Here is a 13708-nt window from a genome sequence, read left to right on the forward strand (position 1 = left end):
ATATATTTCTCATATTCCATTAGTCAATATTTATTACTGGGATTTTATAAAAATAACAATTTTAAAACATGTTTGTCTAATTTGTTCATTTTTCTTTATTTTGTACTGAACATGTACTTGTATTTGAAAGCTAAGGTCTATTTTATCTCCTACCAAAGACAGATGCCTCCCACTGAAATTGATTTTAGATTTTTTACAAAAATTAGGATGAAATGTTTACCTATAAATGTTCAAGCAGATTGACTCCCAGAGCTATATTTAATGATTAGAAATGTTGCTTCCTAAATCAAATGCCACATTAATTTTAGTGCATCAGCGCTTTCCCCTGATGAGATAGTCAGAAGCAAAAAGAGTGATGTTTCCTTTGCCACTTCCAATCACCAACAGGAATGTGAGATCTCCGCCATCCCATCTGTCACAACAACACAGAGCTTGAGTAAGACACTCTCTGAGTTAGTTGGGGAAAATAAAAGTTTATCATTCTCTGGACATGGAATTATGATCCGGAGAGATTTTTTTTTTTTTTGGTCATTCTAGGCAAGTAGGAATCAGGAATGCAAAACAGAACTGGATTTATGGTTACATGTACCCAATTATTTTACATCCAACAATCTCCGTGTACTATTACTATGTGCATTTAATATTAGCTAGTGCTCATTGATATGGTATATCTTTGTCCAACATAGCAAAGACATTTCTACCGTTATATATTAGAGCCATTATCTTCAGAAGTGCAAAACTTGGGCTCCCACATAAACGTAAAATCATAGCTGTTGCGATATGACACATCAGTAGGAAGTCATGTACACAGACAACCCAATACACATACAATACATATATAGGGTGACACTATAGGAACAGCTACGTGTAAAACCTGAGTCACTAAGGATTAGCCATATATGGCAATGATTCCTGTCCCTGTATAAAATCCTGAGTCAGCTATAGCATAAAGATTAACCATATATGGCAGTGTTTCCTGTTCCTGTCTAACCTCATGTAACCTAAACCCACCCCCCTGCTTGCTGCACAATAAAAGAGAGGTGCGTAGTACTATCTGGGTCTTCCTCTCACCAAAAGAAACCTTTGTGTGCTGTCATCTTTGCCATCAAGAGGAGCCCACCCAGACAGTCTGCCTGGGTGCAGGTCGTCAGCTGATTCATCCTGGTACTGGGACCCGCAACTCATCACATAGCAGCGTATCATAAGCAGCAAGCAGCAACTACCTGCTTCCATCAAAACAACTCCCAAGTTTTTTTAAAAAAAATGAGTTAAAAAGCGCTTAAGGGTAGATGCACACATGGACATAGATATAGAGTAATTTATAGCATCAAAGCTATCATGAACTTATACATGTTTCTACTATCCTGCCAAATTATACGGGGCATTCGCCTTAGCATTAAACTGCATAATGCTCAGGTCGGAAAAGGAGAAAGGAAGAAGGAGTAAACAAATTTAAAAGCATAAGAAAAGATAAAAATAGAATTTAATCTAGTTTACATTAATATCATTTTCTATGGTTCTCTATACCTTTATATCTTTGCAATGTATTCTTGTCTCTATCATGTCCACACATCACTTCATACATTGCCTGTTGCTCTTTAAATTAAACTCTTATATCTTGTTTTGCCATACATATTTCTAAAATAATCCATTTCCCCCTGCATTTAATGTACTTTTAAGTTTATCCTGATCTAATTATCACTTCCAAATTACGGAATAGTCAGAACCATACACTTATGAACAACCATTTTTCCTTGCCAAAAATCCTAACTACTCATCCAAACTGATGGGATTAGATATAACAGTGACTGAGATCTTGGAATAATAGCAGTTACTGAAAGTGTTTTGATCAGAATTCTCGCTTGCCAGGCATATAATAATTACAGGAATATTATCTCTGTACTTTTTTCCATTCCCCCTTCATTTCCTTTGTAAATGGGAACAGTAATGGCATTATTTCAATTGTCAGGCATACGTGCAGTCATGTACATCCAATAAGCAGCTTAGACACTTCAAAAAGTTCCAGGTCCAAATTTTAATGTTTCTTCAGTTACACCATCTACACCTGCAGCATTACCATTTTCAATACTGTTACTGCATTCATGGCTTTATTTCTATCAGATTTTTAATAATTATTTCAATTTCCATTCTTTGACATATCATTACAATGCTCTACAAGGTCTAAAATATCTCTTCTAACATTTGCTTGCTTTAGTTTCACCTCAAATCAAAGTTACAACGGTACTGAAAAAAGTGACATGATTATTTTTCATGTGACCATTGCAGCATCCCCACAGTCACATGATCAAATTTCAGATGCTTGGCAACTGGCTCATATTTATGATGATTGCAGTGTCCTGTGGTCATATGATTACCTTTTGTGACTTCCTGACAAGCAAAGTCTAATCGGCAACCATGTTACTAATTTAACAACTACAGTGATTCACTTAACAACTGTGTCAAGAAAGGTTGCAAAATGGGGCAAAACTCACTTAACAAATGTTTCACTTAGCAACAGAAATTTTGGGCTCAGTTATGTTTGTAATCAAGAACTATCTATATTCTTTCTATTCTATGTTGGTCATACTGCCCCTAGATTACTACGTCCATTTCTATGTCCATTTCTATGATATTTTAGGAAGATTGGAGCATGTCCAGAAAATAGCAGCCAATATAGCCTGGAAGAAATAAATAAATATTGGGGGATCATCAGAGGTATTATGTATATTTAGCCTGGAGAAAATAAATAGAAGTATGATAGCAGTCGTCAAATATCTAAAAGCCTGTAACATATGAAATACAATTTTTCATTTTTTTCCTAGTAGGCTCTGAAAGTCTGTAATGTAAAAAATAGAATTGTTCAGTTTTTCCAGTAGGCAGGACATTTTTTTGTATTCCAGGACATGGGATTATAAAAGTAATGCTGAAATTTGCTTTGGAATTTCTAAAACATTTTCTTCCCCTGCCAAAGAAGTTTCCGTTTTCTTTCTTCCATTTTCTGCCTTATCATAGGTAGAAAAGAAAAGGTGCTTGAGAATTTCAATGCTTCCCTTGAATGCCCAGACTAATCCATCTAAAAAAAAGTCCATTAGGAGGTTAAATTGTGTTTTTCTTGGGAATTAAACACATTCACACATAAACTTCGGATGTCGTGTAAATGCAACCCCCTTCCTCCCATATTGCAGCCATAATAATTTCCCTGATATTAGAGGGAGACAGGGAGGGAGAGAGGAAGAGGGAGAAAGAGAAGCAAATTCTTTTTCATTGAATTGAGTGAAACTTGATAGACGAGCTGAAAGGGAATGATTCTGCAGGACAGAGTAAAAATGTCACCTTTACAAGCACTGAAGTAGCATCCATTGTCAGAGATGGAAGACTCTTACCAGCATGACAACTGCTTCAGTATAAAATATAGAGAGCTAACATTAAATTGTCCCAAGAATAATTCTTTCATATAAATGAATCACAAATGACTCTGAATGTGTATTTCTTTAGTGCATCTGAAAATGGATTATAATATCACCAGTTTTTTTTGCAGATTACATTATGAATACTATAGCAATATTTAGCATTTGCATTATAGTTATTTTACACAGTGGGCAGGATAATGATGGAATGCATATTTAAAATTGGTAGAGTTAGGGATAATTCAGAATAGCAGAATCAATTCACAAAAAATGATTCCCAGAAGGTTTTTTTTATTTAGTTGAGCTGGAATTACCAACATTTGTATTCCCTAATAAAACTCAGGTATTCTAGTGCTATATTTTAAACTTCAAAATAGCCAATCAGGTGCCATTGAAAACAAAACTTAATAAAGATAACATCCTCTTGGTCAAAGACACCAAAGCATTCAAGAAACCATGTGTCAAAAGGTTCAGAGACAAAGCAATCATATAGAATGATGTTTCCTTCATGTGAAAAATCATACAATTTATTACTACATCTGGAGCATTATGCCAACATTTATTGATAATTGGCTTTTTCATTGCAAAGGCCAATTTTAGTTGCCTGGCAACTGCACTGACACTGTGCAGTTCATTTACATTTAAGTTTTCAGAGCAGGGTGTATTTCAAATTACAGACAATATTTAATCTTCAAGAAACAAAGATAAAACTGATGGACCTCCAATATACATGAACACATGTATACAAGCAAACAGTTTTTATTTCCAGCTGACTAAACAAGTTTGTTTCTACAATCAAATAGTGAATCTGGATTCTGTTCAAAATATCAACAGATTACACATTCATGAAATATTTATTATTCCCTTAATGCTATTTTAATTCTTTAACACCCTCAACACTGGCAGTGAAAGTGTCACTAAGGTCGCAAATCTTGATATCATTCACTGTTACCTCATTTGGATTTACTTCCAAGTAAATATTCAAAAAAATGAGCTGTAGAAGAAAAATGGAAGATAAAAAAGATGGTAGAAGAAAATCCTGAATTTCAGATATTGGCTAGGCTGCCTTTAAATGAGCAGAGAAATCATATCCTGGGTGAATTAAGTCATTGTGTTATCATTTTCTAATTTTTGGAGGCACACTAAGTAGAATATTTCTAACAATATAAAGAGCAAATGTTAAACTAAAACACACTAAGTGTTTTGGAGAACAACCTCCAAACTCCAGAAGTTCAGTGACTGGGGTTGGAACATCTCTTTATTATTGATTTGAAAGGGAAGGACCACATTTCAGATTCAATCTTCTCAGGAACTCCAGGTAAGATTACAATACTCCTCCTGGAAAGTTCAGAGGATCCCTTTCAAAGCACATCTGTACTTAGATCTCCAGTCTTATACATGCAGCTGCAATCAAGATTTCAATCTGACAACAAGATTAGCCAGATAGATGTTTTGTCTTGATAGCAACAGTGCAGTTCTTGAGAGGTGGAGTCTTTGGCTGGAATGGGGAGTACCAATCTCTTCTAAGAAGGTGGGATACTTGATTTCTTTTACTTTCTGGAAAATTAGGGAAGGTCTAATCTGAAATACTTCTCATGCCTCCTCATCTTCTGTGGATGGAGAGATCTTTTACATGCCAGTTGGTCAGTCTGCAGCTCTTCCTTGTGTCCTAAGATCATTCCCATTTACCTTTACATTTTTTGACTCAACCTCTTGCCCTGATGACAGAACTCACTTTGGCCCCTTTCTTTTTTGTCTTCTTGACAGCCTTTTATCCTGTAGAGTCAATGTTGGAATGGGGTGTGTTGTAGCCATGAATTAGCCAGTCGGCACATCTTTTCACTCTACTGTACCCCCTTTTTCTTTTCTGTAGTTGTCTTCAGAAATGCTGTCTCATTATTTCTCCTAGCCCTTCTGCATTGCGGTGACAACTCTTCCATTATTTCCTTGTTGCTTGCCTGCAGTTCAACCAACCAATTGCTAATGCAATGGAAGGTTTGCTGTTAGAACAGGGAATGTCAAGAGGAACTGAAAGGCATATTTTCTAGAAACTTAACAATGGCAACACTGAGCTAAATGAGTCAAGGGCTTGATTCAGTAAGGGGTAACTTCTGTGCTTTCTTGTCATTTGTGAAATATACGTAGGCTTTAGGGCAGAAGAGACGAGAGCTGTCTATTATTCAGCTCTTCTTTTTCTTAGAAATCCTTAACACTGATTTTTTTTAGGCTTGCAAAATTGTCTGCTTAGGGCACTATTCCCACCATCCTAGTCATTTATAGCATTATCTAATTTTCACTGCATTGATATAAAGTAAGAATCCCATACATTTGAAAATGTCACATTTCCAAACAATCCAGTGTCAACATCAGATAGACCTACCAATATTCTTGGGCTTTGTGAGATATCCCTAGTCATGTGGAAGAAGGCCAGCTCCATGGACTGTTATTCCTACTCTGTGTCCATTTCCACTTGGCCTTAGTTGGCCTTTCTTCCCACATAATAAAATCATATTTTTGTGAGTTCACTGTTTCTAGTCCAGGAATAGTTACTACAATCAACCATCCCACAGACACCCCAACAGACAAGTTAAGATTTATCCTAGTGCATGGAGAGAGAGAGAGAGAGAGAGAGAGAGAGAGAGGGGTGGGTGAGGGAGGGGGAGAGGAATTATATCGAGGAAGCATTTAGCAGATGAAAATTGCACCTATCGTGGATTCATTTTTCTCTGTGGCTCTTCTCTTTCCTACATAGTTCTAACTCATCTCTTGCAATGCTCAGCTAATATCAAACATCTCACAAATACTTCAATATATTTTGACTACATGATTTCCCACTTCCTCCTGACTCAGTGCTTCTTCTGGAACACAACCTAAATGGGGATGTTTACTTGGGACATTGCCTGGTACATCTTTTATCTTCATATGCTCGGAAATACTCTACTTGCTCATTTCTATCTCTGAATTGGCCTCATTTATCTCTCTTTACCCCAGACGGTGTATATTTTATATAAAATACAAAAATTAGCTTAGGAATTCTTGTAAGTGTAGCTAGAAGATATTGGCTTTATCTTCTTGTATGCCATCTTATTAATTCCTCTTAAATGAATTGAATATCTTCTGTAATTTTGAAACCTGAACTTAGCTGTGTTCACACAACACACTTATTCACACACAACACACTTATTCACAGCCTAATCTATTGTTCAAACCTCTTTGGTTCATTTAAGACAGAATTTTTCATGTGAGCCATGGCTTAGTTAACCATGGATAAAGTGCCATATGAATATAGTTGCTAAGCTTGGTATTTCACAGGCTGGGCTTTATACATGTGCGTAGCTGTGTCTTGGTTAGTAGAAAGGTAAAATCTTCTGCAACATATCATCACATGCTGAGATATAATGGTCGGCAGTAGTTGGTTTAAAAGACTCCTACAACATAAGGCAGTGTCTATGAGCACAAAGAAACATCTCATCCAAGGCATATTCATCCCCACTCTATGTTATCAGTACCAAACATGGACACTTACAATAAAACCTAAACGAAAGTCAGTCACCACGGAAATGAGACCTTTGAGGAAAGTTGTTGGGGTGACCAGAAGAGATACAATCCGAAATGAGATCATAACAAAGGTGGTATTCAGAAAGTTCTGACCAGTTCTGGAGAACCCATAGCGTAAATTTTGAGTAGTTCGTAGAACTGCCAAATACCACCTCTGACTGGCCCCGCCCCCATCTATTCTCTGCCTCCTGAATCCCAGCTGATTGGCTCGGTCTCCTTTTGTTGCCCTGCACAGGAGAACAGAGCTGGAAACCAGGTCAGTGGGAGGAGGGAATGGGATTTTGCAGTAACCTTCCCCCAGGAGTGGGGAGGGGAGGGGGATTTTGCAGGGACTTTCCCCCTGGAGTGGGGCAGGAATGGAGATTTTATAGTATCCTTCCCCTGCCAGGCCCACCAAGCCAAGCCACGCCATGCCCACCACACACCACACCCATCAAGCCACACTATGCCCACCAAGCCACACCCACAGAACCAGAGTAAAAAAAAATTGAATACACCACTGATCCAGGCATTGCTCCCCACACCCCTCATAATTGCCAGAGGTCCAAACTTCAGACAAAGAGAAGACAAACTGCACAGCACTCTATGTAGCACTGATGATGTTACCTAGTTTGGATAATGAAAGTCTGCAAGAAAACAAGTTCAGAGAGCACCAAAGTTCGCTCAACACCCTATCTGTTCATCAAGAGTTCACAGGCCAAAATGATTCCTAGATAATATGGCAACAATGTACCCTATTCACCTTCAAAGATTCTGTTCTTGAGTGGAGACTTCAGCAGATCTGAGGAATTTTGTTGTTCAAATTGATCATGGTAGAAGATCTCTCTGTCTTCTTCCTAGAAAAGAGCAGCAATTTTCAGTCTATGTTTTATGAGAGAAACAATAGGGTTTGCATGACGAACAACAACTGCCATTCACATTTTTTGAACACATTTGTAGTTGCCATAATGGCTTAGTTTCCCTAGAGGGATCACACATGAAGCTAGGCTAAAACCTAGTGGGATTATTTTGTAACTGTGTTCCTAGCATTTCAGTGATATGGAACATTTAAACATTACAAAATGATGGTTTAAAAATGTTTTTAAGAATTAAGGTTCAAATATCTTTGGAGATGTGTTTAGTTTTATATTGGTCTTTTAAAATTATATTAATTGCAGATGAGCAATGCCTGATCAGAAAGGGACATTAATGAGAGTCACGGAAAAAAAGTTCAAGAAATTAGCTGAACAATCACAGCTTTTGTTTTGCTGTCAGAGAGATAACCCTGTTGTAAAACAAATTAATAATAATACGTAATAATTTAAAAACATGTCTTTATCTGGGTCTACCAGAGGGCAAGTCAAAACAATTTTTCATGGCAACATTTTATAATGATAGTGTTGGAATTGTTGGGAAGTTTGGGTTAGAAGATAATGAGGAATTAAGATTAATTGGTTAATTTGATTCAGCAAGTCTTCATGAACCTTGAAGCTTTTCCTAAAATCTAGCATCTACTTGTTCAGAATAGGCCTGCATTCCCATAGATGGGAATCTATCCATTTTACAAAATACTTTTGTTTACATAAATCGGGGAAATTGGGACTTGGTGATGGGAAATACATTTTCATTGCCTTATCCCTGTGCAGAATATCACAGATGTAAGTAGAGATACACTAGACTATTTCTGGTAATTCACTGGATTAAATTATCACCGGTGTTTCAAATCTATTGATGTAGCATGAAAACAGAACTTTTCTTCACTATTATGCCAATCACCTCAAAAGGAATATAGACAAAGCTGACTTACCAAATAATGTGATATGGTAAATGGCTTTCTGGGCAATTTTAATTAAAATTTTAATTAATTTTATTTTTAATTCTCAGCCAAGCACCATTATTGTTTATTCAGAAATACAGTAAAACATTACTCAACATATTGAAAATGTAACTTAATAACAACATAGAAACAGAGTCTTCCACAACAACAACTGATTCGTCATTACCTTGTTTAAAAAAACAAGTGGCAATCAATTATGTGTACTTTTACCCAGAATTACCTCCAGATCTTTTTTAGTAGATAAAGAACAACCTGAAAGCACTAGCTGCATCACATACAATCCTATAATCCCCATTTTCTTCTACATAGTCCCAAAGGTGCTTTTTCCAAAAGGACTTTCTTGAGTTTTTCTTTCCCTTTGAAAATATTTCACTTCTCATCCAAGAAGCTTCTCCCATTCTGACTGAAGAACTGAGGAAGCTTTTTAGATGAGAAGTGAAATGTTTTCAAATAAAAAAAAAAACCTCCCCCCAAAAGTCGCTTTTTGGAAAAGCACCTTTGGACAATCATGACTTGGACGATTGAGAATCTCCATAAATATTTCTATACAGTCCCTTTTATAAAAAGTCCCATATTCTATTCAGAGTTATAGCCAGTCCTTACCAGATGTTACTCAAAGTGGCATGGATATTGAATGTGATTTATATTGGGTGGAGAAAATTAGACAGAAACTGAATTGTTCTTATGAGCATATGGAATGGAAGGAATGAATGTGAGAAGGTTCATTTGTGTATTGTTAGCAGCATTGTGGAACTGTGGATAACAAATAAACAGCTAAGGGCTGCTCCCTGGTTAGACACATAGCTAAAAATTAAGAAATCTTCCTCCTTCCCATAAGCTCTGTGGACTGAGTCATCTGAAGCCATTTTGAGCAAAATCCTTTGAGGCTGGTGCTTCCATTGCTATCTACAATGACTTAGCAAGGACTTTTGAAATCAGGTGTCAGAAAAATCCAGATATAAAAGGCACACACAGATCACAATACATTTTAAGAAACAGGGCCACTGAGAGGATTGTTAAGTGCTGGAACAAGACTAATATGCTCCCCGTCCCCGTCCCTGGCTCAGAGCACCCACCTGGGGTGTGTGCAGCAGTCTCCTTGGCAGGCTCTTCATGGCGCTGGTGGGGCTGGGGCCAGCCTGGGCAGGGCGTTGCACACACAGGGCAGGGCAGGAGTGCAGTTTCTTTCCCATGGAGGGCGCGCCATACAAATGAAATTGAAATTCAATAAATTACATAAATAACTGTTCACTGAAACACAGATTAATAAAGGTTATGTCAAACAAGGCTGAAAGGTGGTTTTGCTATACATACAAAGTATAGAGTATGAAGTATATATCCAATATAATTTTTCTTTTGAAAAATTTGGTTTTGTAATTTTTTTTAAAAAAAATCCCCTTCATGGGTGCCCTTTGAGCTCTGTGGGCCCCGGAACAATGTACTAGCTGCACCCCTTCTCCTCAGGCTGGATAAGAAGCTAACAGCTTCTCTTAGCTGGTTAAGACTATGCATATATTAGTGAGAAATTAGATTGAAACTTAAACATTGGTATGTAGTACCAAAGCTCACTCATCTATACTCTGTATTATTTATTTTTCTTACTCATTATTATTTCTAAGTTTAGGTTTACCTAACTATTCCATATAATGAAGCAAGTAGAATCTAAGTTCATTTGCTCTTATTTTTCCACCTAATAAATAGTATTTGTTTGTTTGCCCACAAGGAAACCTGACAATCATTTCAGGTGAGGTTTAAGAAGAGATGTATTGTTAAACCTGTAACTTGATATATGTTGTCCTGTGATAGGAGTTGAAAGGTGCCCTTATTTCTTTTTGGGTCTACAAATACTTATGGCTGTTCTCCAGATTCCTAGCCACAAAGGAGCACTTGTAGTATCTGCTCACCTCTACTTAAACACTGTTCCCCAAACCATAGATCCTACTGCATTGTCTCTGTGGCTTCCATCAGTTCATTACTGAGATCAAGAAGTGTAGATCATCCTCTCTCTTTTATAGACATTAACTAAGAAATAGAACAAACTAATCAAAGGACAACCATGAATCTTTTTTTCCTTTCTCAGTTAAGCTACTAGGTGGTAAAAACTCTAGCTGAATACTGGTTTTTTATGACTATATTAGATTGTAATCTGTTTCAGCAAGATATATTTTCTTAGAGTTTATGTTTTAAAAATTCAATAAATATCACATGAAAGCATCATAACAAATCCATTTCATCTGACTTATGTTGAAGGAGTTATTCTGAGTCCATCAGAGAGCATCTACTTGCAGTGGAAGCTATATATCTGCTCTGGGGACAGCAATCAGCCAAGATTATTATAATCTATTGAATTTTGCTAATTATTTGAGAATAACAGGCCATCAGTCATAAACTGGGTAACATATTATATGACTTATAAAGTTTTCTGCAGTCTTGAATCCACTAGTATTTTTTTAGGCAACAGCTGGCTGTCCATGAAAATATGCTGTTCACCACTCCTTCAATTAATATGGAATGTAAGGAAGGAATGTGAAGGCAGAAGGACCCCAGTGGCTCAAGTGGTGAGGATGCTGGGCTGGTGGTTAGCAAGCTCATGTTTGAGACCTGAGTGCTGCTATGTGGCAAGTTCTGGGATGTACCTATATGGGATAGAGAGGTTTGCCACCTCTTGCGGCACAGCTGAGGTTGAAAAAGCAGTAAAAGAGTGCTTTTTCAAATGCTGCACACCCGTGCACAATGCTTATTAGCTGTCTGGGCGGCACTGCTTTAGGTGTATTACATGTGCCTGTGCGTGTGAAGTGCGCATGCACACGCAAAACATAATCACCAAACCGGTAGTAACACCGGTTGAATCCCACCTGACCCAAAGTTATTGAAACAATGGACTTCCAGTGGCCCCATTATGCTAGACTGGAATCACAGAGCCACCTCCATGTTCACAGATGAATAGCAGAACAGTGTGTCTTCTTCAAACCTGTAAGACTACAAGACTACGTATTACTGTAACAGAATCGTACAACTTTGAATGTGTTTCCCCTTTCCCGGACTCGATCCTTAAGAGAACGAGGAAGGGTCCAGTCTGAAATACTTTCTCAAATTATATTTATGCTTTGGGATAGGACTTCTCTTATCTGATCATTGTGTTGGCTGCCGCTTTTCTCTTCTTTCTCAAAATTATTTTTACAGCTCCATTACAAACTGTAATCAAGTAGCTTTTGATTAAGATTGAGAGTGTTTTAACAAACTGCATCACTGTTTGGTTTGGTGGCAGCAATGCTTCAGATAGAAGGTCCATACAGAGAGTGGTAAGGACAGCTGAGAAGATTATAGGAAGCTCATTTCCCTTGATTCAGGATACTGCTTATAAACACTATGCACTTAGAGCTCGAAGTATTGTTACAGACCTCACACCCACACCCACTTCATGTTCTGTTTTTGTTGCTCCCCTCCAGGAGGAGGTTTCAAAATATCTATAGCAGGACTACTAGATTCTGTAATAGCTTTGTTCCTTATGCTATCCATCTTGTAAACTCACAGGATTCTTTTCCACTTCACCATCTCTATGTATACATTCGAACTAGACTGTGATATTTCTCTGTGTCATATATGTGTGTGTATTTAGATATATGCATTATTATCTTTTGAGAGCTGAATGCAGCAAAATTTCATTTAATGAATGCATTTAAAGTGACAATAAAGTTTTTATTCTAGTCTATTTTTATTGTATTGTACTCTACCCTACTTTTCTATTCTTTAGAATGTTAAAGGCTTTTCTAATCTGGGGCCCTCCACATTTGTTGGGATTACGACTCTCAAAGTCCTGAGGCACCACAACAGTGTGGACAGTCCCTTGGGGGGCGGGGGGGGAGATTAATTTAAAAAGTAGTAGAATTACTGTGCAATAGCAGTAGCAATAGGACTTAGACTTATATACCACTTCACAGTGCTTTATAGCCCACTCTAAGTGGTTTACAGAGTCAACATATTGCCCCCAACCATCTGGGCCCTCATTTTACTCACCTCAGAAGGATGGAAGTCTGAGTGAGTCAACCTGAGTCAATGAAGGTGCCAAGGTGGGCCTGGGGAGAATAGTAATCAAACAGCAATTTCAGTATTTATAAATCCAGGATCAGCTTTAAAGATTTTGCTGCTTGGAAAAAGCAAGTGTGCCATCCATCAAGAATAAAAACATCTTGGTAAGGCAAATGCTAAGAAGATAAATAGAGTGGACCTAGTATCCAATTCTAATTCTTGATTATTTATTTATTGTATAGCCTCACTGAAACAGATAGGTGGTTACTTGCAAATGATTTATAATCCTGAAAGGCAACATTTCTTTTCACAGTTAAATGAATTTTGGATGCTCTTGAGCAAACTGCGCACGGCGTAAGTGTGCTCTCTGATCCCAAAAGAATATCCCAGGCTTCTTCCCTGAGATGAACCTCTTGCGGCAGGCAGTTGAATAATAAGAGAAGGGAGACTTGCTCTTGTCCTGTGTTTGCTGTGAAAAGAAAGTGCCCTTTTGCCTACCTGCCACCCTTCAATGCATATTGGGAAGGATCGTGGTGCTATGAGCACAGTTTGGTTTCTGCTTAAGGCTCTCCAGTGCTGGATGGTAGAGAGCTTCCCCCAATGCTTGGTTCTTCTTCACGAGATCAAGACCCAGGAAAAAGGCACTTTCCTTCAAGGTGACGATCGCAGCAGCTTAGGCTTTGAAATCACAGGCTGCCCAAGGATATTATTGCCCCTCACATCTAGAGCAATTGAATTGTTTTGAAGGTAACATGCATGTTGAAAAATGCAAATGGCATTCATTGAAAACGGGGAGAAAAATTGATAACTTTGGGGGTGATAGCAGGTAACACTCCAGGGGTGGTATTCAGCAGGTTCTGACCAGTTCTGGAGAACCGGTAGTGGAGATTTTGAATAG

This window comes from Pseudonaja textilis, chromosome 3 (genome assembly GCF_049901715.1).
Source record: "Pseudonaja textilis isolate UNSWEBS1 chromosome 3, rPseTex1.2, whole genome shotgun sequence".
Classification (NCBI taxonomy): domain Eukaryota; kingdom Metazoa; phylum Chordata; class Lepidosauria; order Squamata; family Elapidae; genus Pseudonaja; species Pseudonaja textilis.